Source organism: Callospermophilus lateralis, chromosome X (assembly GCF_048772815.1).
Source record: "Callospermophilus lateralis isolate mCalLat2 chromosome X, mCalLat2.hap1, whole genome shotgun sequence".
NCBI classification, from domain to species: Eukaryota; Metazoa; Chordata; class Mammalia; order Rodentia; family Sciuridae; genus Callospermophilus; species Callospermophilus lateralis.
Genome location: NC_135325.1, coordinates 94,120,646 through 94,147,159, shown reverse-complemented (window position 1 = coordinate 94,147,159; position 26,514 = coordinate 94,120,646). Strand labels below are relative to the sequence as shown.

Below are 26,514 nucleotides of genomic sequence, written 5' to 3'. Positions count from 1 at the left end.
GTATTATTTAAAATGCAATATCTGCTATATATATATATATATATATATATATATATATATATATATATAGTGATTTGGGGAGCTTGGAGGAGGGGGAAATTGGCAGATAGCCCTTTTTTAAAACTTCTTTCTGCCTTTTTGGTGCTAAAGGTATATGAAAACAAGAGTTCTCATTTTATGGTCATAATTACATAAACAGCAATTGACTAGAAATAATCTATTATTTCTTTGCCATTCCAACTCATTTTGTTAAGTTTGTATTAAAAGAATGTCTCTTATTTTTATGGAAATATTTCACATAGAATATTGAGTATAGTACAATGGTTTTATCTATATTTGGTATTAAGGATTCTGCATGATCAAAAAAATACTTAAGAGAATGAGCATAACATAGTGAAATATTTTATGAGAATGAAAAAGCCAAGCTTTGTAATCAATTAATCCCAAATAATTTGCTATGCCTGAGTAGTTCTTTTAGCACATTATTGCCTTGTACTTTATCTTTGTTAAATTTCTCCAAATGAGCTTGTAAAAGCTCTTACATTTTTATGCAGGAGATAAATAGAAATCTTTCTGTTATTATTCTAATGGTAGATTTTAAGATTGTAAAAATGAACTTCTGAATATAGTGTATCTAAATGCTAAGCTTATATTATGAAGTTCTTTTTTAACATCTTAAAAGCAGTGGCTTATTTATCTAATCATGTTAATGTATTTAAGGATAAGCATATTCATGAATACTACATATCTGGTTTTTTATTTATGTAGAATGAAAGAATATGGTGTCTGGTTGCACCTATCTTTTTAGTGGACCCTGAACATTTTCATACAACTGACAGGTGGACATCTTGTTATTCTTAATTTCTTCAAATAAGATTATTTATGTGAAATCACTCTGCACAATGTTAAAAGACCTCAGTAGATATGAAGGAGCAATATGATGAGTTCATCAGAATACTGAACATTTTTTAAAACTACATCCTCTATTTTTGTAGGTTCTGGGTATAAAACATTTTTGCTCAAGGCTTAAAGGGTTACCTAAGGTTTCTGCCCCACCCCTATTGTATAATGGATACTTAGCTTATGTTTTTTACTCACAAATATTTTCCCCAGATCATGTATGATATATTTGTTTATAACTCCTTTAGAAATGTCACCTTTGATTCTATTGGTATTCTAAGTCTTTGGTCTTGTTTATAGCTGTTAAAATTTCTGTCTTTATTACTTCCCTCATAACCCCACTCAACCTTTGGTTCTCTTTCTAGTTTTTAAATTTTATTGATATACCCAATTATTTTTTCACATTTCTTATTGTTAAATGTGTATATTTAATATTATAGATTTAACTGTAAATACCATTTTAGTTTTGATATGTAAAATTTTCATCATTTATTACAAATATTGTGTTTCTTTAACCCAAGATTATTTAGAAGTCTGTCTTAAACTCATTAACCATGTTTTCCTTTATTTAGATTATTGATTTCTCATTTAATGCATTGTGGTCAAAATACAGTTCATATGAACTGATTCTATGAAATTTCCTAAAACTTCATCTAAATCCAGTTTATTTTTTCTAAACTGAAGTGTAATGGGCAAGATGATATATTGTTTATTATATTTATCATATTCAAATTTATTTATGCTATTGTTCAAAACAGTTAGGTATTCACTTAAATCTTGTTTCAGTTGCCATTTTATGGAAGTAAATTAAATGAAATTATGGATTTATCAATTTACACTTTTAATTCATTCATTGAACATACACAGAAAAAATGAATGCCAAGGCAAACTAAAATTATATGAATTTATTATAGTTAACTCCCTAGATTTTGCTTTTCTAAGATGTTTAAATTTTTTATTCTCAGTGATTGAGTGGTTAAGCAATGAACAGTATATGTAATTACTTCTTTGCTACTGTCATCACAACATCATTAGCTGTTCCTAGAAAGTTTGGGTTTTATCTTGTGCTTGAGAAAAATATGCATGCAGATATTTCCAGGATATTTATAAAATTATATTAAATTAAACTTATTTTACTATGATTGATTTAAAGCTGGTTATAACTCTATTGGCAAAACATTTATTTAAGTAAAACAACACGATAAGAATTTAATAATTTTAAAGTAAAACGAAACAATTATCATTACTATTTCAAATATGTTATAATATTCTGTTTCCCTTATTTTTTGCATAATCTAGCACTATGCAGGACAAGAACATTCTTTGTACAATATGTTATATATTATCCTTTTACTGAACCAGCTCTTCCTATTTTAGAATTCACAACTACCTGTGCAAAGTTAACTGTTCTTCCTAATTTTTTTTCAAGTTCAACGTCTAGAGTATTTTTAATGAAGCCACTAATTAATGTATCTCTCTGAGTGTTCTTCTTTCCCACTCTTTCACGTTTTATTTCAAGTAACCAACAATGTGCTAATGGCCTTCTGTAGTAAACAAAATGCTACAAATAATATTACACCTCTGGGCAATTTTCAAGACTTTTGAAGAAACTTAACATTTGCCAGAATAGGTTAATAAAGGCAATGTGTTAAAATTATTAGAAATAATTGATTTTAGGCTCATATGCTTAAGTCATTCTAAATTAATTGTGTTTAAAAGAGTATACTAATTGGGGAACTTATTCTATTTGATTGTGGTATACTTTATAAGCATATAAAATATATTCTGTCAATGAATATTCTTAAAAATATATATTGTACTAATTTTGTTAATGCAAATAACCTCCATGAAACAGGAAGGTGTTTGTACTCTCTTGGAATTTGTCTATTTAATGTCTCAATTCAAACATTATAATCAAGAATACACTTTCAGGAGGATAGAACAATGTGAAATTTGAGTAAGATCCTCCAGCAACCATTTCTCTCCAGACTTACCAAAACTGAACAGCTATTTCCATACCAAACTACCTTCTACCCTCATAAGAGCTAAAGTAGCCGAGAGAGAGAGAATATAGTATTTGCCTTTGGTATAATAATAGCTATCAAAGAAGGCAGAAATGACAGAGTTCCCAGTGTCACCCATCCCCTAATTGTAAGAGACCTAAAAAGAGATGCCTCCTGCTTTAGGGAGGGAGAAGAAATTAAGTCTAGGCCTTAGGCTTGAAACACATTTCCAGGCCAACCACAGTGAAACTCGGTGCTAAACAGAGTACTAGCCTTTGTTTCCTTAGACTAATAATCATAGGATTAACTCCTAGAACTGTATTAACTAGATAGCCAAAAGATGGCCTCCACCCACTCTCTGAACATCAGGCAAAAAAGGCAAGAGGAAGACTTCACTTCTGTGGAGTAGAGCTCAAAATTTGGCAGAGGACTTTGCATTGGATTTCAGTGCTGGGTGGATTATGGTGGAGATAGCACAAGGTGGTAAACAAAAATCCCTACTCCCAAGCCAGAGTATGCAAATGGAGCCACTTGACCTACTGGCATGTGGTGGAAATCCATGTGTCATTGGCACAGACTCAGGTTTTGGCCTGCATCACCATCAGCTAGCTATACCATGAGCATGGGTGAACCCCTTGAGCTGTGTAGGTCCCTGCAGCTGTGAGATTCAGGTGTGACCCAATTTAGTGTCAGCCTTGGTAGGCAAGTCATTGCCTTTACCAAAATTACCTCAACCTTGGGTAGCATAGCTTGGAACAAGAGCAAGACTCCATTGGCTGAGGTTAGGACAGGGTAGTAAATAAAGAACTTTGCCTTGGAACTCAGTTTGAGGCTGGTGAGAGCTCACTCTGGTAAGATTATTAAAGCTCGCATTTTCAGGCCTGCACATGGACAGAGCCTAATGGAATGGCTCTTACGTCACAGAGATAAACATGGCCCCAGTGGATCAATCTTCTCTTCCAGCTGTCATCATCTGTAGTTGGTTGAAACAATTTTGGGTCACAAGTTCACTTCAGTAATAGGCATCCCATAGCAGTGTGGGCCTTAGTCCTGTCCACGTGAGGTCATGGTATGGCATAACGTTTCAGTATTTGTGGCCACAGGAGTGGCATAGGAACCTGGGCTTTAATATTGTAAGCATGATGTCTTTAGTATGAAGACTGTGGTAAGAATTTATCTACAATTAATTACCTTGATATGTCTTTTTTATTTCTTTTTTTATTTATTTGTTCAAATCAGCTATACATGACAGTAGAATCTTCTTCAATTCATTGTACACAAATAGAGGACAATTTTTAACTTCTCTGGTTGTACACAAAATAGGGTCACACCATTTGTGTAATCATTCACGTACCTAGGGTAATGATGTTCATCTCATTCCACCATCTTTCCTATCCCTATGCTTCCTCCCCTCCTCTTTAGCCCATCCAAAGTTCCTCCACTCATTCCTGCCTCCCACATTATGGTTTAGCATCCACTTATCAGAGAAAGCATTTGGCCTTTGATTTTTTGGGATTGGCTTGCTTAACTTAGCATGATATTCTCCAACTGCATTCATTTATCAGCAAATTCCATAATTTTATTCTCTTTTAATACTGTGTGTGTGTGTGTGTGTGTGTGTGTGTATATATATATATATATATATATATATATATATATATATATATATCACAGTTTATTTATCCATTCATCTATTGCAGGGCATCTAGGTTGGTCCCACATTTTACCTATTGTGAATTGTGCTGCTATAAACATTTATTTGGCTGTGTCCCCTGTAGTATGGTGTTTTAAAGTCCTTTGGGTATAGACAGAGGAGAGGGATAGCTCCTTTGGCACAAGAATTAAAATCAAGAATCAATAAATGTGATGAACTCAAACTAAAAAGTTTCTTCTCAGCAAAATAAATCTGTGAGGTGAATAGAAGGCCTACATCTTGGGTGCAAATCTTTACCACTCACACATCAGTTAGAGCACTAATCTCTAGAGTATATAAAGAACTCAAAAATCTAAGCACCAAAAAAAAAAACACCAAATAACCCAATCAATAAATGGGTCAAGGACCTGAACAGACACTTCTCAGAAAATAATATACAATCAATCAATAAATATATGAAAAAATGTTCATCATCACTAGCCATTAAAGAAATGCAAATCAAAACCACTCTAAGATCTCATCTTACTCCAGATTGGCAGCTATTATGAAGACAAACAACAATAAGTATTGGCAATAATGTGGGGAAAAAGGTATACTCATACACTGCTAGTAGGGCTGCAAATTGGTGCATCCAATATGGAAAGCAGAATGGAGAGTTCTTGGAAAATTGGGAATGGAACCACCATTTGACCTAGCTCTCTCTCTCCTCAGTCTATACCTAAAGGAGGGGATTTTTAAAAAATAAAGAAAAGGAGGGAATTCTTCCCAACTCATTATACAAGAATATCATTAGACAGACAGCAAAACCAGATAAGATTGCAAACAACAACAACAACAAAATAAAGATACAGGCCAATATCCTTGATGAACATAGATGCAAATATTCTCAAAAAATATTGGAAAACTGAATCTGACAGCCCATTCAAAGGATTATTTACCATAGTCAAGCGGGATTCATCCCCAGAATATAAGGATGCTTTAACATATGCAAATTAATAAATGTGATAAAATAAACATCTATGTCTTTTTTAAAAAATATATTTTATTTTTAGTTGTAGTTGGACACAATACCTTTATTTTACTTATTTATTTTTATGTGGTTCTGAGGATTGAACCCAGGGCCTTGCACGTCCTAGGCAAGCACTCTACTTCTGAGCCACAACCTCAGTCCTAAACCTCTATCTCTTAATGGCTATAAAAATCAATAGAAAAACCAGAGACATACAAACAAGCCCCATACTGAGCAATGTGCATTATTATTGAGAGGGAATGTACAATTTTCAGTTTCTCCCTGAAGAGTGGTGGGTTTGGACCACAAATATATTTCCTGCACTATTAATAACTCCCTTCGAAAGGATTGGTTCTTAAGTCATCTAGCTCTGGGAATAGATGAATTTTGGTATTTGTGAGTTCACAGGGGCCAAAAATATAAAGTGGCAGATTCAAAATGTCCCTTTCCACACTTAGCACAGAGCAAAATGTCCATAGTATCCAGCTCCCACTTTCTCCCTGCATACTTTTTTTTCAACCACTATAAAAACATTAGTCACCCAACTTGCCTTTTTCTGATAGTTAATGAGAAAGGGAGTTAGTAAGACCTTCAGGAGCCCAAATGGGCATGTGGGCACTTCCTGAACTTTTCCACCATCTCACTCTAGCAATAAAACCTAGCCTTTAGTCTGTCCCTGAAAGTAAGTGGTTCACACATCAAGTGACTCAACTTTTATAGCTCCTAAATGACCTAACTCTGGGAGAGAAGAGGGTTTGGTGTTCCTCCAGGCCAGAGAGAAAAAGTGGCAGTTTTAATCTGGCACAAAAATGCTACCAGTGATGATTTCCCCTAGCTCAGCTCATAATGAGTAAGTGAATGCACCTAGCTCCTAGAAATTATCATTGGAAGGAGTTTGACTATATATACAACATCCTGACTTTCCCATCTGCTGCTAGGGTTTGTGCTTTTAATTATAGTGCATCTGGGAGCTGACAGGGCAGGAAATTAGTATTCCAGAAAGATCCTGAATGTTAATGTTGGCACTTCTCACAGCTCTTCCTGACTCACTCCAGCTACTTTCTTGTCTCTAGGAGCTGGCAGGCCCCAGAATTCATTAGATCTCTGGGGGCCAAAAAAAGCAAAACAGCCTGGGGATATATCTCAGTGGTAAAGTGCTTGCACTTGATTCCAAACACTAAAAACAATCAAATAAACAGAATGAAAAACAATAGATTGAAAGAGTTTGAAGTCTGAAGAGGAGATCAGGAATGTGCCACAGACCTACCTGGCTTAGTGTAAACAAAATTGGGGATAAATGCCAGCCAGCCCCCAGCTTATCCCTCAGAAGAGGAGGAATTGAACTATATATCATGCACCTCAACTTCTCTAGCTATTTCTCAAGGGACTGACTTCTCTCTCACCTGTCTTGGGGCAATGAACAGACTCCTGTGCTAAGGAAAAATAAAATAAATAAGCTTTTGAACAAGCACAAAGGCTTGAAAGGCATTCAGAATCTCAGGCCAAGCTAATAAGTGAGGGGTAGCTCCTACAATAAACCAATCTGATTAGACTGAGAGAGGTGGTTCTTATACCTAATGTCTCGAAACCAACACAGATACTCAATTAAATTTTTAAAATATGGAAATATGTTCTAAACAAATGAATAAGAAAAATTTCCAGAGATCGAACTCATGAAATAGAGATAAGTGATTTACCCCCAAAAACTTAAAATGAAAGTTGTACAGATACTGAGGACAGGAAAGCAATGCATTCACAAGAGGTAACAATAATTTGCCCACTGTGTTGCCAGCTTTCTTATTCAGTTTGAACCTGCCTTTCTTATCAATTTTCATTAAAGAGAATGCCTTTAGTCTTAAGACTCCACTTTTCTGATTATTTATTGTATATTTGAAAAGAAAGACTATAAGAAATAAAACTGTCTTATATTAGTATTCAAAGGAATATTTGGGGACCTAAACATAAACGAAAAGCAATTTAAAAATTTACTACAGCTGTTTATTACACTATCAATGGGAAATTTTATTGGAAATATACCATATAAATAGCAGATGCCCTTGAAATTCACTCTCCTCTCCAACTCCACTGTATATTCTGTGAACTCTCTAGTTTAATATTTATTTTCTCACTCACTATCCCAAACTAATTCAGTTGGTTAAAGGAAGTTGATTGAACTCTCTTTTAGAAACTGGATGAAGGCAGAGGACTTATATAAGTTACTTACAATTTTCTGCATTGGAATTTTTCTGTTCTTATGCTAATAAATTTGGCCAATTTTTTTAGCAGAAGTGTCATTTTATGATCATTGAATATTGGAAATTCTTTGTATATTTTAGATACAAATCATTTCTCAGTTGTGTTTTACAATATTTTCCCCAGGCTGTAGTTTGTTTTTCATTCTCTTGACAGTGTCCTTTGCAGAGCAAACATTTTAAATTGTGATAAAGTCAATTTATCAATTACTTTGTGGTTCATGCTTTGAGAATTCTATCTAAAATATTATCAAACTTAAGAACACATAAATTTTCTCTGAAATTTTCTAGTAATTTCATAGGTATTGCCTTTTCACATAGGCTTATCAATTTTGTTACTTTTTAATGTAATGTTTGAAACCTATATTTATTTTAAATTTTATTAACATGTATTAATTATACATATTAATTGGGTTTAGTGAAATATTTCCACACATGCATTGCACTGATCAAATTCAACCACCCTTTTCTCACCATTCTCCCAACAAACACACTACTTAATCCCTAATAATCACTACTCATGCCGAGTTTTTTTGGTTGTTTTTTATTTTTTATTTTTTGGATTTCTACCTATAAGATAAAATATGCAATATTCTTCTTTCTTTGTGTGGCTTATTTCACTTAACAAACATGTTCTCCAGTTCCATAAATTTTGCTGCAAATGACAGGATTTAGTACTTTATAGCAAATAATACTCTAAATACTGAGCATATCCAATACATCTTTATCCATTCATCTGTTAGTGGGCAACTAGGCTGATTCCATATCTTAGCTAGTGAATAATACTGCAATAAACATGAGTATGCAAGTATATCTTCAGGGTGCTAACTTTATTTCCTTTGGGTATATTTTAAGAAGTGAGGTAGCAGGATTTTGTGGTCACATTCCTTGTTTCCTTAAGGAATCTGTATACTGATCTCCTTAATTGCCATAGTAATTTATATTCCCACTGAAATTGTATAAGAGGTCCTGTGTATCCACATCCTTGCCAGCATATTTTTTCTTGTTTTTTTTTGTTGTTGTTGTTAATAGCCATTGTAATTGAGGTGAGATCTCATTATAGTTTTGATTTCCATTTCTCTGAAGGCTAATGATACTGAGCACTTTTTAAAAATATTTTTCAGCCATTTATATTTTCTTCTTTTGGAAAGCATCTATTCAGATCATTTGCTAATTTTTAATTGGATTACTTGTTCTTTTGTTGTTAAGTTTTTGAGTTCTTTACTTATCCTGCAGATTAACCCTCCATTAGATAAATACTTGGCAAAGACTTCTTCCACAGTCTTTTCACTCTGTTGATTGTTTCTTTTGCTGGACAGAAACTTTTTCTTTGCTGCAATTTAATTTGTAAATTTTTACGTTTGTTTCCTGTGCCTTTGAGATTCTATCCAAAAATCATTGCCTGTACCAATGTCTCAAAGTATATTGTATTTGTTTTCTTCTAGTCGTTTTACTTTTAGGTCATTGATTCATTTTGAGTTGATTTTTATACAATGTTGAGAGACAATTCAATCTTTTACTTGTGGATAGCCAGTTTTCCAAACACTATTTGTTGAAGAAGCTGTCCTTTCTCCAGTTTATGTTTTTTGGCACTTTTGTCAAGAATCAGTTGGCTGTAGATACTTGGGTTATTTCTGGGATCTATATGGTTTATGTGTCTGTTTTTATACCAATATAATGCTCTTTGGGTTACAGTGAATCAGTATGTCTTGGAATCAGGTGTTGCATGCCTTCAAATTTTGCTGTTTTTGCTCAAGATTGCTTTGGTATTTTGGAGTGTTTTTTTGTGTTTCCACATCAATTTTAGAATTGCTTTTTCTGGGTTTATAAAAATGTCAATTTTTAATGGTATTTGGGTTAAATCTATAGGTTGCTTCGGTTTAATCTATGAATGTGGGAAGTTTTTTCACCTTTTAGAGTCTTCTTCAATTTTTTTCATTAGTATTTTGCTAGAGAAGTCTTTTGATTTCTTAGTTAAGTTTATTTTTAAGTTTTTTTGTGACTATTTTGAACAGGATTTCTTTCACGATTTCAGCAAGTTCATTATTGGTATATATAAAAGCTACTAGGATTTGTATATTGATTTTTGTGCTCTGCTACTTTACTGAATGTATCAGTTCTTAGAATCTTGGTGGAGTCTTTAGGATTTTCTACATATAGAACAATATTGCTTATAATTTTCTATATATAGGATAATATCATCTACAAACGGGGATAATGTGACTTCCTCCTTTCCTGTTGGTATGCCTTTTATTTCTCCCTCATGTCTCATTGCTCTGGCTAAAATTTCTAATACTTTGTTGAATAAGAGAGATGAGAGTCTTAGAAGAAACAGCTCCTATCAAGTGATGGAGGTGTTCTAAGGCACTGTTGAAGCCAGCTCCACTTCTAGCCATGATCTTGGGCACTGGTGGCACTAGTAGTGATTTGTGTCCTGTGGCAGCTTTTGTTCTGACTAGTCAATGGTGCAGGCCCAGGTGCTGCATGGAGAGAATCAGTGCCAGGAACCTCAGAATTCCCTCTGCAGTGTTCGCATCTAGACCTACCAACATTGCCTCCTTAGAAAAGATAAGGGAACCAAGTAGGTAGGATGGCAATAGGAACCATTGTATTCCTATCTGTTCCTTCAGTGGTAGTGGCCACCCAGGAGCAAAAACCCAACCAGAGATTGGCAAAGTTCCTTTCAGGAGCACCTTTTGGCCACACACACTCAGGTGCATGGTGATGGATGGGATCCCCCCACAAACCCTTTCAGCTGTAATGCATCCACAAGAGTGGACCTTAGCTCAAGCCAGGCAAAGATGCCCTTATCAATTTTCTGCATTTAATTTTATTGATAACTGCTCTATTTAGTATTTCTTTTTCTGCTTGATTTAGTCTTAATTTTTTCCAGTTTCTTAAGGTATAAACTTCTATTATTGATTTTAGAAGGTTTTTTCCTTTTGCAATATGTACAATTTAATGCTGAATGTCTCCCTCTGAGCTCTACTTTCCCTGCATTCAATAAATTTAAATAAATTCTAGTTTTCAGTTTTATTTAGTTCAAATATTTGAAAATTCATCTGGAGACTTCTTGAATAATACAATTTAGACATGTGTTGTTTTAGTGCATATTTTGTTAGATTTATACCTAAGTTTTTCATTTAGTGTTTCAACTAATTGTTACTGAATTCTAGTTTAATTCCATTGTGATATGAGATCATACTTTGTATTAGTTCTATTTTGATAAATATATTGTGTTGTATGTCCTAGCTTGGTGAATGTCCCATGTAAACCTGAGAAAATGTGTATTTTGCTATATTTGGAATATTTTAAATGTGAAAATTACATCAAGCTAATTGATAGTGTTATTCAGGTAAACTATATAGTCATTTATTTTTCAACCTGCTTAATCTATCACTTAGTGACAGAGTATTAAAGTCTCCCACTATAATAGTGATTTTTTTCTATTTTTCCTTTTAGTTCTGTTGGTTTTACCTCATGTACTTTGATGTCCTGTGTTTATATGCAAAAATAGATCGTTTTGGAGACAGACCCCTTTATCATTACTAGTGTTATACTTTATTGGTGATACTTTTTCCTATTCTGAAATCACCTTTGTCTGGTATTAATGTAACTACTCAAGGTTTTTTTTTTTTTTTTTTTTTTTTTTGGTGTCAACATGGTCTATCTCTTCTCCTTTCCTATATTTTTTATCTGTATGTGCTTTCATACTTATAATGGATTTCTTGTAGGAAATGTATACTTAGGTTTTTTATTACTTTGACAAATTTGTCTTTTATTTGGCAAATTAATATCATTAATACTTAAAATGGTTATTGATATTTTTATAATTAATGTTATATATATTAGTAGCTTTTAAAATAATCCTTGCCAGAGTCTTCTTTTTTTTAATAAAATATTTTTTAGTTGTTGATGGACCTTTATTTTATTCATTTATTTGTATGTGGTGCTGAGATATGAACCCAGTGCCTCACACATGTGAGGTAAGTGCTCTACCAGTGAGCTACAACCCCAGACCCAGAAGCTTCTTTTACATCCTTCTCTAGTTATAACATAGTGTATACACATAATTTCACTTTATATTCTCCCTTAGCATATCAATTATATTGCTTTTTGAAATACTTTAATGTTTGCAATATACATTTTAACTAATCTAAATCTACCTTAAAATAATGTGATGTAATTTCTCATGTAGTGCAGATATCGCAGAGGTTGCACTTGGCCCCTATGATATTTTTATCCTTCATTTTATTGTTTGTTGCGATAATCATTCAAGACACTGAAACTATAATTGTTTTCAACCAGTAACTTTTAAATAAATATATGAAAAAGAAGCATTTTTTCTTCAATTTGTTCCTTCTTTGGTATTCTTCCTTGATCTAGGTAGTACTGAGTTTCTCAACTAAAACATGTTTTTCCCTAAAACATTTCTTTAATATTTCTTAGAGGACAGGTATTTTGCTTTGGATTGGTTTATTATAAAATATTGTTATTTTCATATTTGAAGGATATTTCATTGAATATAAGATTCTACATTGGGGATTTCTTAACACTTCAAATATATTAGGTCATTTTCCTATTGTTTGTGTAGTTTTTGATATGAAGCGCACTGTGGCTATTCTTTTCCTTCTGTAAGTAAGGTGTCCCTACCCCAGATTTTAATTTTGTTTTGTCTTTGGTTACCTGTAGTTTGGATAGGATTTTTAATAGGATATACCTAGATTTAATTTTTGGGGGGGAATTTATTCTGAATTTATAGTTTAGTGCCTATCATTAATTTTGGAAATTTTGCAGCCATTACTACTTTAAATATTTTTTTCTCTATTTTTTCTCCTCCTTCTGAGATTTCAATTAAACCTTTCAAAATTGTTTCAAACTTCTTGTATATTCTGGCCTATTTTTCTTTGCATTTCAGATTAGTGTTTCTGTGGATTTATCTTCAAGCCCATTGATTACTTCTTTGGTTATGACAGATCTATTGATGAATTCAACAGACATCCTTAATATGTTGCAGTAGTGTTTTGGTTTTTTTTGCTTTCCTTTTATTTCTTGGAAACTTTTCTCTCTACTTATATCATCCATCTATTCTTGACCATAGCTTTTTATTCATTAAGAACATTTAGCACATTAATCAGTTATTTTAAATTAGTTATTTAATAATTTCAAAATCTGTATCATACCTGAGTATGATTCTGATGTTTTGTTTCCTCAGAATATGTATTTTCTTTTCTTTCTCAGCAAGCCTTTTATCTTTGTTGTTTTTATTGAAAACAGACCTGATGCATTTGGTAACAATAGGACTTTAGTGTGAGGATTTATGTTACTTTTATGTGGGATTGTCTAATTTTTTACAAGCTTTTAGGTTTCTCTTCTACCCTGTTTTTGCCTCTTTCAGTTTGAGTTCCCTAAGTACTTCTCAGAAATTCTCTGTATAACTCCTTCAGCTATAATCTACTATTACATATACTGGAGCATACTGTAGATTTATTGGTATCTACTTTAAGTTGTAAGGAGGCTGAGTCTTCTACAACATTCTGATTAAATATCAATCCATTACTGGGCTTATGTCTTTGGCCTGTGATCTCTATGAGTGTTTTCTTCCTATAAAGTTCCCATACTCCTTTAAGTGAGACTAAAAGGTTAGTGGGAGCTGGAGTGAGAGGAATGTCATTTTCTAGGAGGGCTAACACTTTGGTAAAGTCTTTTATCCTAAAGAGTAGGTTTTTGTTAAGAATGATATAAATTTATGATTTGTTTTTATTGTTAACTAGGAATTTACATCTTTATTTTTAGAATTAAAAAGTATACAAATTTCCTTTAGTTAGATATTATTATTATTATTTTGAACTCCAAAGGGCCATTATTGTCATTTTTTCTTGGTGCATCTTATATAGTGGTGGTATTCATAATTCCAAATGTGTACATGCATATAATTTAATCAATTTCATTTCCAGTACCTTCCCTGCTCCCTCCTCTAACTTCTTTCTCTACTGCTCTCTTCTGTTATTATTACTTTACTGCATTATATTCACTAATTTCATTGTGTGTTATGGTTTGAATGTGAGGTGTCCCCCAAAAGCTCATGTGTGAGACAGTGCAAGAGGAGAAATGATTGGGTTATAAGAGTCTTAACCCAATCAGTGAATTAATCCCCCATAGCGGTTAACTGAGTGGTAATTGAAGTGGTAGGGTATAGCTGGAGGAGGTGGAAATTGGGGAGTGACATTGGTGTATATAATTGTATCTGGCAAGTGGAGTCTCTCTCTGCTTACTGATCATCAGGTGAGCTGCTTCCTTCTGCCTCATCTCAAGCCCCAAGGAATGAAGCCTGCTGTCTATGGATTGAGACCTCTGATACTGTAAACCCTCAAGTAAACTCTTCCTTCTCTACAATTGTTCTGGTCGGGTCTTTTAGTCACAGCAGTGAAATACTTAAAACATTATGGTATATTTGTACATGGACACAGCATAATTTGGTGTGTTTAAGAATGAAATATATTTTTTATTGGTTGCTCAAAACATTACAGTGATCTTGACATATATCAGACATTTGATTCAAATGGGGTATGAATTCTTATTTTTCCCACGTGTACAGATTGCAGGATCACATTGGTTATACAGCCACGTTTATACATACTGCCATTAAATTGTTATTTTGCCCTCCCTTCTGCCCAAGACATGAGAGGTTTTTCTTGATTCTTCAATAAGACAAACTGCTGAAATTCTGGATATAAAATTCATGAAAATGTGGAGGGCTTATTATGTCTATGGCTACCAAATGTTTCTTATTTTCAGATTCATTCATGTTCAGCCTCCAAAATTAATCAAAATGATAAATCTCATCAATTTTCTGTTTGTTTTCATTGCTGTTGTACTAATGATGGGAATGAGGACTTTGAAATCTTTGTATGTCACAGAATAACAAAAAATACATTAAAAAGGAAGCTAAGTCAAACTACTGATACAACAGTAAGAGAATATTTTTCATAAACTAAGAAAAATATTTTTATGGGTGTTTATAGTGGTTATTTGTGGTTTTCCTTCTTTTTATACTTAAATAAACATGATCTACATATCTTTGACATATAATTGACATATCTGAAATTATTTTATCAGAGTTCTATGTAATTTTTGTTATTTAGGAAAAATACATGATTCTTCTTTTTCAATTTTTAATTGTTATTTTTAGTTATACATGACAATAGAATCTATTTTCAGTTATTTATATAAGCATGGAATATACCTTATTCTGTGTGTGTGTGTGTGTGTGTGTGTGTGTGTGTGTGCGTGCGTGCGTTGCTGGGGATTGAACCCAGGGCCTTACCATGTGAGGCAAGCACTCTGCCAACTGAGTTATATTGCCAGTCTGAATATATCTTATTCTAATTTGGATCCCAGGCTTTTATTAATTATGCCCCCAAACAGGGCACTGTGAGTTGACTATCATGGCCATAAAATTTGTGGAGACAAAATATGTGATGGAACTTGTTCCAGTTTTTTCTTCCACAATAGTAGTGATACTTTTGTTTTGATGAACTTCTAAAAGTATTCTGTGGGAGTTGAATTCTCTTCATATCAGATACTTATCTCTAAAACTTAATTGTTGAAACTTTCAAAATGGACTTAATTTCAGAATATTAGAATTAAAAGAAATCTTAATGACTCTCTAAAAAGTAATGTGATTTGCAAATATTTTTTTTTCCTCAGGATACACTTTGTATTTTCAGTTTCTTAGCAGTGTTGAAGAACAGATATTTTGATGAAGTCAAAATCTTTTCTTTGGATAAATGTTGTTTTCTGAAAGTTTTACAGTTTTAAGTTTTAAACAGATCTAGGATCCACGTTGAGTTAATTTCCAACCTAATATGAGATATGGATAAAAGTTCACATTTATGGATATAAATATACAATTTCCCAGCACTATTTTTAGAATAGATTGTCTTCTCTCCAGAAAATTTTCTTTCAAGATAGTAAGCTTAGAACTTTTTAAGGCTAATTCATTCTGGTAGCTTTTTTATATATTCTACTGGATTTTCCACATAATAATGACATTTATGAATGAAAAAAAAGTTTTAATTATTTTACAAAGTGGATGTTTTTTATTTCTTTTCTCACCTAGTTTCACTGACAATAACCTATTGTACAATGTTGAATATAAGTAAAAGTAGATATCTCCATTTAAAAAAAAATATTTGACAAAATTAAATACCTTAAAGATACATAATATGACAATTCAAAATACACATACACTGTATATTATATACAGTGTATATACACTATATAGACTACATAAATATGTATATATACTACATATGCTATATATATACACTACATAATATGTATATATACTATATATGCTATATATATACACTACATAATATGTATATATACTATATATGCTATATATATATACACTACATAAATATGTATATATACTATATCTGCAATATATATACGCTACATAAATATGTATATGTACTATATATGCTATATATACCCTACATATATACTATATATACTACATATATATGTATACTATATATGCTGCATATACCCTACATATATACTATATATACACTACATATATATGTATATATACTACATATATATGTATATATACTACATATATATGTATATATACTACATATATATTATATATACTACATATATATTATATATACTACATATATATTATATATACTACATATATATTATATATACTACATATATATTATATATACTACATATATATTATATATACTACATATATATTATATATACTACATATATATGTGTATATACTATATTATATATACTATGTATATATGTATATATACTATATATATACTACATATATATGTATATATACTATATATACTACATATATGTATATATACTATATATATACTACATATATATGTATATATACATATATACTATATATACTACATATATGTATATATATACGATATATACGATATATACGATATATACACTACATATATATGTATATATACGATATATACGATATATACTACATATATATGTATATATACGATATATACGATATATACACTACATATATGTGTATATATACGATATATACGATATATACACTACATATATGTGTATATATACGATATATACTACATATATATGTATATATACGATATATACTACATGTATATGTATATATACGATATATACTACATATATATGTATATATACGATATATACTACATATATATGTATATATACGATATATACTACATATATATGTATATATACGATATATACTACATATATATGTATATATACTATATATACTATATATACTACATATATATGTATATATACTATATATACTACATATATGTATATATACTGTATACACTACATATATATGTATATTATATACTGTATATACTAAATATACTATATATACTACATATATACGTATATACTATGTATACTATGTATACTTCATATATATGTATAGATACTATGTATACTATGTATACTACATATGTATGTATAGATACTATGTATACTATGTATACTACATATATATATAGATACGATGTATACTATCTATATATACTACACATATATGTATAGATACGATGTATACTATCTATATATACTACACATATATGTATAGATACTATATATACTATCTATATACTACACATATATGTATAGATAGTATATACTATATATATACTACACATATGTATAGATACTATATATACTATATATACTACACATATATGTATAGATACTATATACTATATATATAATACACATATATGTATAGATACATATATACTATATATATACTACACATATGTATATATACTATATATACTATATATATACTACATATATATGTATATATACTACTATAGCCAACTGTCAAATTAGTTAACACATCCATTGTTATTGTGTGTATGGTATGTGCATGTTGAGGCCATTTAATTCTGCTAACATCAAATTTTGAGAAAATAATAGTGTTATTAACTGTAGCCACCATGTTGTGTATTAGACCCTAAGAATTATTCATTTTAATTCATAATGTAACTAAATTTTGGATCATTTAACCAACATTTTCCAATTTCTCCATGTCCTGACCTTCATAATTCTACTGTCTTCAATTATGAATTTGACTTCAAAAATATCAGTCTTTCAATGTATAAACATCGGATTTCTTTCCCATTTATTTGTATCTTCAAATTTCTTTCATTAACTTTTATAATTTTTTATGTACAGATCTTTCACCTCCTTTATTAAATTCATTCCTATATCTTTTAATGTTATTATGAACTTATTTGCCTCTTTGTTTTTTGTACTTTGTTGTATGTAGAAACATTATCAATTTCTATATGTTGATTTGTATCCTTTAACTTTACTGAATTTACTAGTTCTACCAGTTGCTTTCCCAATGAAATGAGGAGAAATAGTTCATTCTCATTTTGCTATTTCTTTGGTCATGAGTAATATGGGAGAGCTATTAATTTAATTACAACATGCTTTAATTTATTAGGTTATAAACTTTATGCTTTTTCTTTTTTCTTTAATATCTTTTTAAAAAATTTTTCTTATAAACAAAATAAAGATATTGTGTCTATTTTTATGTAGTGCTGAAGATCAAACCCAGTGCCTCACATGTGTGAGACATGTACTCTACTACTGAGTAACAACCCCAGACCCTTGGTTTTTTTTTTCCTAATTTCTTCTTTTTCTTAAAAGTTTATAGGAATTTTGTATAGAAATTAGTCTTTTAATTTATATGATACTATTGTTTCTCTTAATTTGATATATGACATTTTGCCTTTGCTTACTATATAAAATATCACATGGCAAAATAATTAGTGTATTATAGTTTTACATAGTTGTGGGGTTCATTTTAATGTATTCATGAATGCATATAGCATAATTTGCTCCATTTCAGACCCAAATATTACCACCTTCCCTCCCTTTCTCCCTCCCCTGGACACCCTACTTCTATAGGTCTTCCTTATATTTATTTTTTTAATTGGTATACTATAGTTATACATAAAAATAGAGTTAACTGTGATATATTCATACAGATAGCATGATTTGGGCAATTACGTTGATGCAGTCCCTCCCCTTTCCCATCCCATGACCTCCCCATTGATTCCCCAACAGTTGTCTTTTCTATTTTCATGAGATCCCCTTTTAAAAAATTTGTGTGTCTCCAAAAGACTTAATAACAGCATACTACAGGGACACAGCCACATCAATGTTTATAGCAGCGCAATTCACAATAGCTAAACTGTGGAGCCAAACTAGATGCTCTTCAATAGATGAATGGATAAAAAAATAATGTGGCATATATACACAATGGAATATTACTCAGCAATAAAAGAGAACAAAATCATGGCATTTTCAGGTAAATGGATGGTGTTGGAGAAGATAAAGCTAAGTGAAGTTAGCCAATTCCAAAAAAACAAATGCTGAATGTTTTCTCTGATATAATGAGGTCGATTCATAGTAGGGTAGGGAGGGGGGAGTGTAGGAGGAATTTATGAATTCTAGATAGGGAAGAGGGGTGGGAGGGAAAGGGAAGGGACAGGGGATTAGCAAGGATGGTGAAATGTGATAGACATCATCATCCAAAGTACATATATGAAGACACAAATTGGTGTCAACATACTTTATATACAACCAGAGTTATGAAAAAATTGTGTTGTGTACATGTAATAAGAATTGTAATGCATTCCACTGTAATTTATTTTTTTAAAAAATCAATTTAAAAAATTGTGTCTCTAGATTCTGCATATGAGAGAAAACATTTGACTCTTGACTTTCTGAGTCTGGTTTATTTCACCTAGCATGATATATACTCCAGTTCCATCCATTTACCAACAAATGATGCAATTTTATTCTTCATGGTTGAGTAGAACTCTACTGTGCACATATACCACATTTTCTTTAAAGAAAAATCCAATATGTTTATTGTCATAATGTGATATATATCACATTATAAATCATAAAACTGAGGTGATTGCTTTTGTAAGAAGCATATGACAAACATTTATTATTGAAAATAATCTGATTTACTCAACTGAAACATGAATACAAGATAATGAACATCAGAAAAAATAAGAGAAAACACTTTATTTTTATTTACAAACTATATAGAATATGAAAAAAATAAGCAAAGGTATTAACTAACACCTTGATCTATTGGGAAACATTCTGAATTCCTGGCTTATTTTAAGAACAAAATAAGCTATTTCAATTCCCTCAACCAATTTCCAAATGTTCATGGTTTCATTAGTTCTGTTTTTGGTGTTCTATTTGTGGAGCTGTGATGAGAGCTATTTCACATCTCTAAGAACTTATAGTGCAGAAATAACAGAATCTCTGCACCATGGATAATTTAAAATAGAAATCCAAGATATACCACATTTTCTTTATCAATTAACCTATCAGGGACACCTAGACTGGTTCTTTAACTTGGCTATTGTGAATTGCGCTGCTCTAAACATTGAAGTAGCTGCATCCCTACATAGTATGCTGATTTTTAGATCTTTTGGACATATACCAAGGAGTGGGATAGCTGAGTCAGATGGTGGTTCCATGCCTAGTCTTTGGTACCAGGGACTGAACCCAGGGGCACATAATGATTGAGCCATATTCCCATTTAAAAAAAAAACACTTTTATTTTGAGCCAGGTGCAATGGTGCATACCTGCAATCCCAGTGGCTTGGGAGGCTGAGGCAGGAGGATAATGAGTTCAAAGCCAGCCTCAGTAATTTAGCAAGGCCCTAAGCAATTTAGTGAGACCCTGTCTCTAAATAAAATATAAAAAGATCAGGGGATGTGGCTCAGTGGGTAAACACCCCTGGGTTCAATCTCAGATACCAGAAAAAAAAAATTATTTTGAGACAGGGTCTTGCTAACTTCTTAAGGCCTCATTAAATTTCTGAGGCTGATATTGAACTTGCAATCCTCCTGCTTCAGCCTCCTGAGTTGCTGGGATTACAGGTGTGCACCACCATGCTCTACTCATTCCCGTTTTCGGAAGAATCTCCATACTGCTTTCCAAGTGGTTGTATGAATTTGCAGCCCTGCCAGCAATGTATGAGTCTACCTTTCCCCCCACATCCTCACCAGCCTTTATTATTGTTTGTATCCTAGAGGAATACCATGCTGACTGAAATGAGATGGAATCTCAATGTAGTTTTGATATGAATTTCCCTGATTGCTAAGGGTGTTCATTATTTTTTTTACATTTGTTGGCTATTTTCATTTTTTTTTTCTTTTGAGAAATGGGTTTAGTTTATTTGGACATTTATTGATTGGGTAATTTGGGTTTTTTTGAGGGGATTAAGTTTTTTGAGTTATTATATTCTAGATGCTAATCCCCTGTCAGAAGAGTAGCTGGTCAAGATTTTCTCCCATTCTCCCATTCTGTGTAGGCTTCCTCTTCACGCTCTTGTTTCCTCTGCTGTGCAGAAGCTTTTTAATTTGAAGCCATCTTATGCAGTGATTATTGGTTGCATTCATTGAGCTTTAGTAATCTTAAGGAGGTTGGTGTTTATGCCAACATATTGGAGTGTTGAGCCTACATTTTCTTTTAGCAGTTATTTCTGGTCTAATTCCTAGGTCTTTGATCCACTTTGAGTTGATTTTTGTGCAGGGTGAGAGATAAGGATGTAGCCTTATTCTTATACATATGAATATCCAGCACCATTTGGTAAAAAAGGTTATCTTTTCTCCAATGTACATTTTAGGCACCTTTGTCAAGGGTCTTATGAATGCACCAATGTGGATTTGTCTCTGTCTTCTACTCCATTGGTTTTCATGACAATACCATGCTGTATTTGCCACATGATATTTTTAATGTGATCAAACCTTCCATTTTTTTTCTCATAATGTCTCCTAGGTTTTAAATGTCATCTTTAAAAATTCCCCTGCACCAAGTTTATTAAAAATATACAATGCCTTCTATTATTTTATCTATAAGTAACTAATTAAAATAAGCTTTTAAGGCTTTTTCAAGAATAAGAAACATGATAAAGCACAATAATCTTAGAAACACTTAATAAAGGGGTTATGAACAAACCTGAGAGCATGGTATAGAGAAATAACAGAACATCATGTCTTACCTTGGGGCCAATAACATTGCAAAGAGGTGGTGACCACTTCCAGAACTAAAGCAATGAGGAGGGAAAGTTGTGTATGTAAGGCAACCTCAGGGACACTGTGACATGGTCAAGGTACACAAATTAGACTATGGCAACCTCCAGGAAAGGTGTCAGGGCAAGAACAATAAGTAAATAGGGATAAATCCTCTATAAAATCATTTTCCTTCCTCTAATCTACCATCAGAAATCAGAGACCAAGGAAGCCCATGGAATTTATTTATAGTAATGAGCCTCTCAAGCAAGGTGTGTAGTTGATATCCAACTAGAGAAGCAGAACCAATGGGAGACACAGCCAATACATACACAAATCACTTCTCTGAGTGTGAGTGTGTGTGAGTGAGTGTGGGGGGGGGGGGTTATTACAAGGAGTTTCCTTACCCAATCAATTGTCAGGCTGGCTGGAAAGTCCAAAGTCCATGGGGCATGCAATCAGGAAGGGAAGATCACAAGAAGGTGGACTCTCTCAATCAGGAGCTGAAGAGATTGAAGGAAGGTCCAGGGAAAGGCAGAGCAGTTGCACACTCAACCACTACCTCAGGCCAACAGTCAGCAAACAGCCACAACAGTGTGAAGATCCCTAGATGGAGACATGTTGAAAGGCTTCCTTCCTTTCTTCCTGCTGCTTTGTGTTTCTGTTCTCAGGGGGCTTAGCCTTCCTTTTAAAGGGCTTCCATCGGAATAGGCCAGGCCCTAACAAAATCTGCCTTTTGACTTACTCAACAGAAACTGATGAGAGACTTTAATTACAACTGCAAAATACCGTCACAGCAGTACCTAGGTTAGCCTTTGATTGAATAATTCAAAGAAGGTGTGTTTTCTAGAAAAGAGCTATTGCCTCAGGGAATTCCCCTTAGCAGCTCACAGCAGAAATTTTGGGGACTGTGGTTCAACCTAGCCAGATTGACATGTTACATGAACTATCTTTTGGGGCATAGAGCAGGATGTTAGAAGGGTGAAGTCACCTGGAGAATCAAACAGAAGATAACCAGCATGAAACACAAGCTTATCTTTTTTCCCCCCAGTGCTGAACCCAGGGCCTCATATGCTAGGCAAGTGCACAGCATTTAGCTATATTCCCAGTCCCTTATCATTTCAATTGACAAAACGTGTACATAGTTGTGGTTACAAAATGATGTTTTGAAATATGTGTATATCGTGGAGTAGCTCAGAGTTAGGTATTGACTGGAGGATGTCATATGTAATTACATTTGTATTCCCAGTTAAAAGATGGTTCTTAAAGATAGAAGGACTTAAAAATCAGCATACTACAGTGACACAGCCACATCAGGGTTTATAGCAGCTCAACTCACAACAGCTAAACTATGGAACCAACCTAGGTGCCCTTCAATGGATGAATGGATAAAGAAAATGTGGTACATATACACAATGGAATATTACTCAGCCTTTAAAAAAGAATGGAATTACACCATTTGCAGGTAAATAGAAGGAGCTGGAAAATATCATGCTAAGCAAAATAAGCCAAACCCAAAAAACCAAAGGCTGAATGTTTTCTCTGGTAAGTGGATGCTGATCCATAATGGGAACAGGGGTAGGAAAGAAAAAAAGAACTTTGGATTGTGCAAAGGGGAGTCAAGGAAGGGGAGAGGGGGGTGGGGATGGGAAGGATAGTGGAATTAGATGGACATTATTACCCTATGCAATGTATGGTTACAGTACCTGTGTGATTCTGAACCATGTACAGCCAGAGGAAGGAGAAGATGTTCCATTTGTGTACAATGTGTCAAAATGCATTCTATTGTCATGTATAATTAGAACCAATTTTTAAAAAGATAGACATCATCTATTTTTTGGCATCTATATATTTATTGGCCAGGTTCCTTCTCAACATAAATAAGTACTTAACTAAAGCAATGAGTTAATACTTTAATGTAGGAAGTTAGGAGGGGCAAAAAGGAAAAGACAGGCATAAAGACACACATATGTTAAGGGGATGTATCATTCCCTTCTTTCTTTTTGGGTTAAAGATAAACCCCTTTATAATCTATATCTTCTTCATAAATAAAAATGAAACAAAAAAACGAATGGTTTTAATCTGGTACCTATGTGCTTCTTTTTTTTCAATATATAACGTTTGCAAAATGTCACAGTTCACTGGCCAAGTATCTAAAAAAAAAAAGATACCAGGAAGGAAAAAAAATATTAACAAAAGAGCAGCTCAGGAAGCTGGGGCAGGAGGATCCCGAGGTCAAAGCCAGCCTCAGCAAAAGCAGGCTGCTAAGCAACTCAGTGAGAGCCTGTCTCCAAATAAAATACAAAATAGGGCTGGGGATGTGGTTCAGTAGTCAAGTGCCCCCAAATTCAATCCTCAGTACCCCTCTCAAAGAAAGAAAGTTCAAGAAGGTGGTTTTGGATGGCTTGAAGCATCTATCTTCAGTAAAAGCAGACAGTGTGCAGGAAAGCCTTGCCAGTCTTCTTCTCAAAATCTTGCAGCAGGCCATCAATGTCATTCTCCATGTCACTCAAGTGCTGGATACACTGGCAGATCTCACAGATAATGAGCCCTCCCCGGGTGGCCTCTCTATGGTTGTCCACGATGTCCACGTTGATCACGTGCACTGGCTGGCAGGTTACCTGTTCTCTGGAATTAAGAACTTCTACCACCTGGTCGTAGACTAGCTCTTTACATGTGAAGATCAAATCAAACTCATCTTTACAGTCCTGGAACCTTTCTGGCCGGAGCTTGATTCTCCTATTTCTGTCTAACATACGTAAAATGCCATTCTGTGCATAGAAGTTTTCATCCTTCCTAAGAAGATCGTGGAACATCTCATCATATGTGGTTCTGAAATCATAAACATTTTGCTTGCCAGGTGCTGGTCCTGGAAGCCTCACGTGAGCTCCTGTTCCAAAGGACCTGACATTGAATCCTCGTTTGCTGAGGAGGTGGTGTGCCTCCATGCTCCGGTTCTGGTTATTGGAGCACACGACAGCCACCCGCAGATGCCACCAACGCAGAGCCACTGCCATCCTGTACTTCCACACACCTGCTTCAGCCAAAGCAAAATGGAAAGCAGATAATCCCAGTCAGGGATGAAAACAGGTTTACGCAACTCAGAGCCTGGGAATGCCAAGTAGCCCGCTGGTCCCTAGAACCAAGGAGAGACCCCAGAGTTATACTCAGGTTTTTTCCTGTTTTAATTAGGTTCAACAAGAAAAATTTTTAGAAGAGGAAAAGTTTGAGGGCTCACGGTTTGGGAAGTCTTGTCAGTAGAAGGCTGGCTGTATTCCTGGGGGCTTCAGATGAGGAGGAACATCATGGCGGAAGAACGTCGTGGAGGGAAGCAGATCTCGCGATAACCAGAAGCCAGAGCAAGGTCTGCACTTGCCACATACAAGTATATACCCCAAGGCCACGCCCCAATTCCCGCCTCCTCCAGCCACGCTCCACCTGCCTCCAGTTCCCACTCAGTTAATTCCACCAGGGATTAATTCACTGACTAGGTTAAGGCTATAACCCAATCATTTCTCTTCCAACCTTCTTGTGTTCTCTCTCCTGAGGTTTGGGGGACACCTCACCTCCACACCATAACACCCTACCTCTCCAAAGGGCAGGCTTCCCAAAGGTCTGGCCACAGTTGGCCAAGGCCAAGAGCTCTCTCCTGAGGCCCACGTGCTGTACACAGCTGCTGCTGGCCCGCGGGGTCAGAGCCTGGTTAAGACTTTGGTTTTTCTGAGGGGAAAGATAGAGGCTTAGTGTGAGGCAGCAGTTCCCTTAGCTAAGCCACCCAGAACTCAAACAGTGGGAATGCCACATCTCCCTGAGGCTTAGAGTTAAAAATCCTGAGACAAGAGGAGCAGTTTGCCCTGGCTGAACCACAGACTGCTTGAAGCATTAATTGAATATTAAAAAAACAATGACCAAAACTCTTCACCAGATTTTATTAATCCTTCGTGATCCAGGAGCATTCTTGGGACTACAGTGTGAAGGAGCCTTCAGAAACTGAAACCCAGATCTGTGAGTTTGCATTTGGTCTGAATCTCACAATCCTGTGACATGTCAGACACTGGGAGCATTTCACCCAGGAAGCACAGATTAGAGAGGCTGAAGAGAGTCTGGCTCTCCTCAGCTCTGTGAGTCCTGAGGCTGGCTACAGTGGGTCAGAAAGTTGGAAGAGGGTGGGAGGGCATTTTATTCTCAGCTCGACCAACCAGTGGGTCTGTGCCCACCGGGCTCCCGCAACTCACTTGGGCTGGCACTGGCCATGTCCCGGTACCAGCCATGTCCCAGTATCACCCTGGTCCCTGACTCCCTCCTGAGTCCAGCATTCACCAGTCTCCTGGACTTGCCATGTCTGGCATCAGTTTGGGACCCAACAGGGCCCTCTAGCTCCCCAGTCCACAGTCTCCAAACTCCTCCCTAGCCCCCAACTTGTCCCATCACATGGAGCTTTACTGGTCCATGGGTCTCAGTGCCTGGCTCTGGTCCACCAGACACAGAACAGTTCAGCCCCAGACGTAGCTGGGCTCCACATTCCTTTTGGCTGCCAGACCCTCC

The 26,514-nt window shown here is 34.1% G+C and overlaps 1 pseudogene; it reads right to left on the bottom strand.

Moving 5' to 3' along the window:
• Positions 1-24,389: 24,389 nt before the first annotated feature.
• Positions 24,390-24,986, bottom strand: LOC143638644 (RNA polymerase II subunit A C-terminal domain phosphatase SSU72 pseudogene; annotated as a pseudogene).
• Between the last annotated feature and the right edge of the window lie 1,528 nt (positions 24,987-26,514).